General features: G+C 38.7%; 1 pseudogene; it reads right to left on the bottom strand.

The window, feature by feature from the left end:
- Positions 1-6362: 6362 nt before the first annotated feature.
- LOC136148933 (small integral membrane protein 15-like) lies at positions 6363-6583 on the bottom strand (annotated as a pseudogene).
- Between the last annotated feature and the right edge of the window lie 289 nt (positions 6584-6872).

Consider the following 6872-nt stretch of genomic DNA (forward strand, 5'->3'; position numbering starts at 1 on the left):
AATCCAACTCTCATATCTATACATTACCACTGGGAAAACCATAGCCTTGACTAGATGTACCTTTGTCAGCAAAGTAATGTCTCTGCTTTTTAATATGCTGGCTAGGTTGGTCATAACTTCTGTTCCAAGGAGCAAACATCTTTTAATTTCAATGGCTGCAGTCACCATCTGCAGTGATTTTGGAGCCCCCCAAAATAAAGTCTCTCACTGTTTCCATTGTTTCCCCATCTATTTGCCATGAAGTGATGGGACCAGATGCCATGATCTTAGTTTTCTGAATGTTGAGCTTTAAGCCTCCTTTTTCACTCTCCTCTTTCACTTTCATCAAGAGGATCTTTAGTTTCTCTTCGCTTTCTGTCATAAGGGTGGTGTCATCTTCGTATCTAAGGTTATCGATATTTCTCCTGACAAGCTTGATTCCAGCCTGTGCTTCATCTAGCCCAGCATTTCACATGATGTACTCTGCATATAAGTTAAATAAGCAGGGTGACAATATACAGCCTTGACGTACTCCTTTCCCAATCTGGAACCAGTCTGTTGTTTCATATCCAGTTCTAACTGTTGCTTCTTGACCTGCATACAGATTTCTTGGGAGGCCAGTAAGGTGGTCTGGTATTCTCGTCTCTAAGAATTTTCCATTTTGTTGTTATCCACACAGTCAGAGTCTTTGGTGTAGTCAATAATGCAGAAGTAGATTTTTTTTTTTTTTTTTTTGGAACTCTTGCTTTTTCGATGATCCAATAGATGTTGGCAATTTGATCTCTGGTTCTTCCACCTTTTCTAAATCCAGCTAGAACATCTGGAAGTTCATGGTTCACATACTGTTGAAGCCTGGCTTGGAGAATTTTAAGCATTACTTTGCTAGCATGTGAGATGAGTGCAATTGTGAGGTAGTTTGAACATTCTTTGGCATTGCCTTTCTTTGGGATTGGAATGAAAACTGACCTTTTCCAGTCCTGTGGCCACTGGTGAGTTTTCCAAATTTGCTGGCATATTGAGTACAGCACTTTCACAGCATCATCTTTTAGGATTTGAAAAAGCTCAACTGGAATTCCATCACCTCCACTAGCTTTGTTCAGGGTGATGCTTCCTAAGGCCCACTTGACTTGGCATTCCAGGATGTCTGGCTCTAGGTGAGTGATCACACCATCGTGATTATCTGGGTTTTTAAGATCATTTTTGTATAGTTCTTCTGTGTATTCTTTCCACCTCTTCTTAATATCTGTTGCTTCTGTTAGGTCCATATCATTTCTGTCCTTTATTATGCCCATCTTTGTTGAAATGTTCCCTTGGTATCTCTAATTTTCTTGAAGAGATCTCTAGTCTTTCCCATTCTGTTGTTTTCCTCTATTTCTTTGCATTGATCACTGAGGAAGACTTTCTTATCTCCCCTTGCTCTTCTTCGGAGCTCTGCATTCAAATGGGTATATCTTTCCTTTTCTCCTTTTCCTTTTGCTTCTCTTCTTTTCTCAGCTCTTTGTAAGGCCTACTCTGACAGCCATTTTGCCTTTTTGCATTTCTATTTTTTTTTTTTTGCATTTCTTTTTCTTGGGGATGATCTTGATCACTGCCTTCTGTACAATGTCACGAATCGCCATCCATAGTTCTTCAAGTACTCTATCAGATCTAATCCCTTGAATCTATTTGTCACTTCCACTGTATAATTGTAAGGAATTTGATTTAGATCATACTGAATGGTCTAGTGGTTTTCCCTGCTTTCTTCAATTTAAGTCTGAATTTTGCAATAAGGAGTTCATGATCTGAGCTATAGTCATTTCCTGGTCTTGATTTTGTTGACTGTTTAGAGCTTCTCCATTTGGCTGCAAAGAATATAATCAATCTGATTTCAGTATTGACCGTCTGGTGATATCCATGTATAGAGTCTTCTCTTGTGTTGTTGGAAGAGGATGTTTGGTATGATCAGTGTGTTCTCTTGGCAAAACTCTATTAGCCTTTGCCCTGCTCCATTTTGTACTCACGCCAAGTTTTCCTGTTACTCCAGGTATCTCTTGATTTCCTACTTTTGCATTCCAGGCCCCTATAATGAAAAGGACATCTTTTGGGGGTGTTAGTTCTAGAAGGTCTCTACAAGACCTTCATACATACCTTCTACAAGGTCTTCATACAACCGTTCAACTTCAGCTTCTTCAGCATTACTGGTTGGGGCATAGACTTGGATTACTGTGATACTGAATGGTTTGCCTTGGAAATGAAAAGAGATCACTTTATTGTTTTTGAGACTGTATCCAAGTACTGCATTTCGGACTCTTTTGTTGACTACGAGGGCTATTCCAGTTCTTCTTAGGGATTCTTACCCACAGTGGTGGATATAATGGTCGTCTGGGTTAAATTCACCCATTCCAGTCCATTTTAGTTCACTGATTCCTAAAGTGTCAATGTTCACTCTTGCCATCTCCTGTTTGACCACTTCCAATTTACCTTGTTTCATGGACCTAACATTCCAGGTTCCTATGCAATATTGTTCTTTACAACATCAGACTTTACTTCCATCACCAGTCACATCTACAACTGGGAATTTAAAGAATTTAAATTTAAAATAATTTAAAGACCTAAATAAATGAAAAGACATCCTGTGTCCATGGATTGGAAGGCTTAATATTTTTAAGATGATGTTATTCCCTGGGGACTTACTGATTCAAGACCATCTCTCTCAAAACCCCATCAGCATTTTTGTGCAAAAATGAAAAATATGACCCTAAAATTTATACAGATCACTGTTTTCCAGGTTTACAGGGCTCAGATTGTCCCTACTGCCAACGTGTGGGCAACTGACACAGACATCTGGGGAGGGGGGGCTACTTGTGTAGGTTTATGAAAGCAAGGGGTATGCAGTATAAGACACTCCCCCCCGCCCCCCCGCCCTCCGCCAAAAAAAAGGAGAACATGTACAAGAAGAGCTAGGTGATGGATATGCAATGTGAGGGACAATGTGGATCTGCTTGCTGGCAAATCTGGTGAAAATTATAAAAGCACAATTGTTAAAGCCTCTAGATGGGATTGCAAAGAGTTGGAAAATACCGACACAACTCAGCACGCATTGGCAATGTTCAAGACCGAGGGTGCTCTCAGGGATGGAGGATGTGGTGAAAGGGGGTTGGAAGGAGTTTGGTGGGATCACTGGACACACAAGCTAACTGCAGCCTGGTTGGTTTGCCCCAAAACCAGGAAGGGAGAGAGCTGGGAGGAGACCATTTGGGGTGAGAACACATCTCAAACCCTAACTCCTACAGATATTCCTTCAAAGGAGTGGGAACTTGATGGGTTTGGGTTGTCAAGCAAGTTATACCCCCAGGGGACTGCTGCAGACAATGGAGGAAACAGCATGTAATTAGTGAGGTTTAACAGCTGGATGTACTCAGGGAAACAGAGAGAGCGCTGCCAAAACCAGTGTCATCCCAAGGTGAGCACCACACTTCCAGGGCTGTGCCCTCAAGGACCTCCTAGCTCAAAACTGCAAGGATACAAACAGACTCCACTGAAATAATCCAACCAGTCACTAAACAACAAAGAAGTGATAACAGACCCCAGGGAGGGGACCAGTACCCAGAGCTGCTGTCATTATCCAGAACGTTCAGGGTCCAACAGAAGAATTAAGAGACATGCAAAGAAGCTGGAAAGTATGACCCATTCACCAGGACAGCAAGGGGGGTACGGGGGGAAGGAGGCACAGAAACTGACAGTGAGTGAGACCGGATGTTGGTTTTCACAGACAAAGCCTTCAGAGTAGCCATTATAAATACATTCAGTAAGTCGAGGAAGGCATGATGATGGTGCTGCATTCAACAGAGGATAAAGACAGAGACTGAAATTGTTTTCAAAAATGAATCAAATGGATATTCTGGAATTGAAAGGACAATAGCTGAAATAAAAGAAAAAATTAACTAGGGAGCTTGGCAGTGTATTTGAACTGGCCAAAGAAAGAATTTGTGAACTTGAGGATAGGTCCATAGAGATTTTGCAGTCCGGTCCCTTCTGGTTTATAATGTTTCTGCTGAGAAATCTGCTAGTCATCTAATGGGAGCTCCTTTGAATAGGACAGGCTGCTTTTCTTTTGTTGCTTGCAGGATTCTCTCTTTTACTTTTGACAGTTTGATTAAAATGTGTCTCAGTGTAGGCCCTTATCCTAGTTGGAGTTCTTTGAGCTTCTTAAATTTGGATGTTCCTTCTGTTCCTCAGAGTTTGACCATTATATCTTCCACTAAGTTTTCTATTTCTTTCTCTCTGTGTCTCCTCATTCTGAAACTCTCATAACGTCTATACTGTCAACTTGAAAGTGTTCTATAAGTTCCTATGGCTTTCTTCACTTTTCCTCATTCTTTCTTCTTTTTGTTCCTCAAACTCACTGGTTTCAAATGACTTGTCTTTGAGTGTCCTGATTCTTTTGTTTGATCCAGTTGGCTAGTGAACCTCTCTAGTGAATTTTTAAATTCAGTTATTGTATTTGCAGTTCAGAATTTGTTCAGTTCTTTTTTTAATAGTTTCTTTTTTTATATTCTCATTTTGTTCATAATTTTCCTGATTTTGTTTAGTTGTCTGTGTTCTCCTGTAGATCATTAAGCTTCTTTAACACAATTATTTTGACTTATTTGACAAGTAATTCAGAGATCTCCCTTTTTTCTTTTTTTGATTTGGTTTCTGGATATTAATTTTGTTCCTTTGATTGGGGCATCTTTCCTTGTTTGTTCATGTGCCTTGTTATTGTTTGCTGAATTTTTAAAAAAAGTATCAAATTTATTTTAATATCTAGTTTCATTTTTAAATTGAAGCTATTGGACAGTTTTTTGCCATTTAAAACTCATTAATAGAGGTGAGGAAAACATTAATAAGCTATTAATTATTCACAACAAATAAAATTATCAACCATGCATTTAAAAGAGCCATGTTAAAGGGTAAAAAGTTCCAATTTACTATTTAACTGAAGGAAATATCCTTTACCTCTTTATTTCTAATTATAACATTCTCATTTTGACATAATTTACACCTTTTCCACCCAATTAATACAATGCAAACAAAATTTTTCCAAATGTTAAGACTTTGTTTACCATTTACAACATATAACATAACTGTAACTCTTTAAAATTCCTTAAAAGAAAGTTGAAATTTTAATTTTCACCATGAACCTGTCTGATCAAAAAGTAAAGGACATCACTATCACATGAATTAAAACAAAGAATGGAATAAAAACAAAAGTTTTAAAAAGTATCTATATAATCAGCAAGTTATCTGATAAGACATTTTAACTACTTCACATTTCTACTTAGCACAAGTGAGAATAAACTGGTTCTAAGGTACTACAAGGTTTGGCATTTCTACTTTTAAGCTTTAAATCATAGTGTTACTCTACTCAAGTCATTTCTAAGAAAATGGCAGTGTTCATAAGTACAAAAATTATTATATCCAGTAGGTGGTATTCTACATAGTCAAGATAACAGGAAAATGCTTTATAAAATTAGATTTTTAAAAATGCAGAATATCTGGTAATTACCAGTATCTCAAAAGCTAAAACGGAGTACTCTTGCCTGTACTCCAGTAGTCTTGCCTGGAAAACCCCATGGATGGAGGAGCCTAGTAGGCTGCAGTCCGTGGGGTCACTAAGAGTCGGACATGACTGAGCGACTTCACTTTCACTTTTCACTTTCATGCATTGGAGAAGGAAATGGCAACCCACTCCAGTGTTCTTGCCTGGAGAATCCCAGGGACAGCAGAGCCTGATGGGCTGCCGTCTATGGGGTCGCACAGAGTCGGACACGACTGAAGCGACTTAGCAGCAGCAGCAGCAAAAGCTAAAATGAGAAAAATACAGGAAATAGAGAAGTACTCACTGAATAATATTATTTTGCTTTGAGGAAACCAGAAATGATTCTATTCCAAGAAATAAGTAATAATGATAAGAGATGTAATTAATACACCATATATCTTTTAAGCCAAAGCATGCTTTTCTGCTCAGAACAACTTTTTCTTAATTTTTACATTCTTAATCTCCCTTGTCCAGAACAGGACCCCATTTTAAGCCATTATTTGAATAGAGTTCATAAACTAAAGCCACTTTTCTTCACAGGATGTTTTCATTTTAGTATTCATACATAAGCTGCAAAAAGGCAAATGAGAGTTATAAGAATTTGTAGCATAATAAATGCCAATTTACAGTAACTGTCAACAGACTTCTATTCCGAACCCGAAAAGTTGCTATAGTACAGGTGAGAACTACATGATTCTTCCATAGACTCAGACTTCGTTTAGTAATACTGTCATAAGATCCAAAAGGAAACCTTAATGGGTCCTTTCAAGGATGCATAATTTTCCAAACAGTTTTTCTCTGAATGCACAGCCTGTTCATTCTTTCAATCCTTTTTTAGTCGTTTAGCTTTTGCAATATTTTCTTGATGTTTTTGTTTCTTCTTTTCCTCCTTTTCCCTTGCCTCAATCATCTTGGCCAATTTCCAAGACAGCACAGCACTTGCTCAGAAAAGATGGAGTCAGAGCCAAAATAACTAAGGAAGCCATATGGGTCCTTTGCAAAGCATTCCACAGCATACTCAGCCCAAGCCTTTAACTCAAACATCTTCTTGGAGGCCTTATGCTTGAGTAGTGATCTCTGATTTTGTCCAGGGATTATCAGCCAGTCACAATTTCAGATGACCTTTGGTTGGCTGTCTTCTTTAACTCTACCAATACACTTCTGAGAGAAGGCTTCAATTATATATACTCCTATGCACCTCAATTTTGGGCCCCAAGTACAAGCAACCTCCATACTTTAATGAATAACTACTATTCTTCTTCCTTCAGAAAAGGATCCACCAGGCTTGCTCTTCCGACCAGACCCACATGGCACCTGAAGCTAAGGACAACTC

The sequence above is a fragment of the Muntiacus reevesi genome, chromosome 18, assembly GCF_963930625.1.
Source record: "Muntiacus reevesi chromosome 18, mMunRee1.1, whole genome shotgun sequence".
Classification (NCBI taxonomy): domain Eukaryota; kingdom Metazoa; phylum Chordata; class Mammalia; order Artiodactyla; family Cervidae; genus Muntiacus; species Muntiacus reevesi.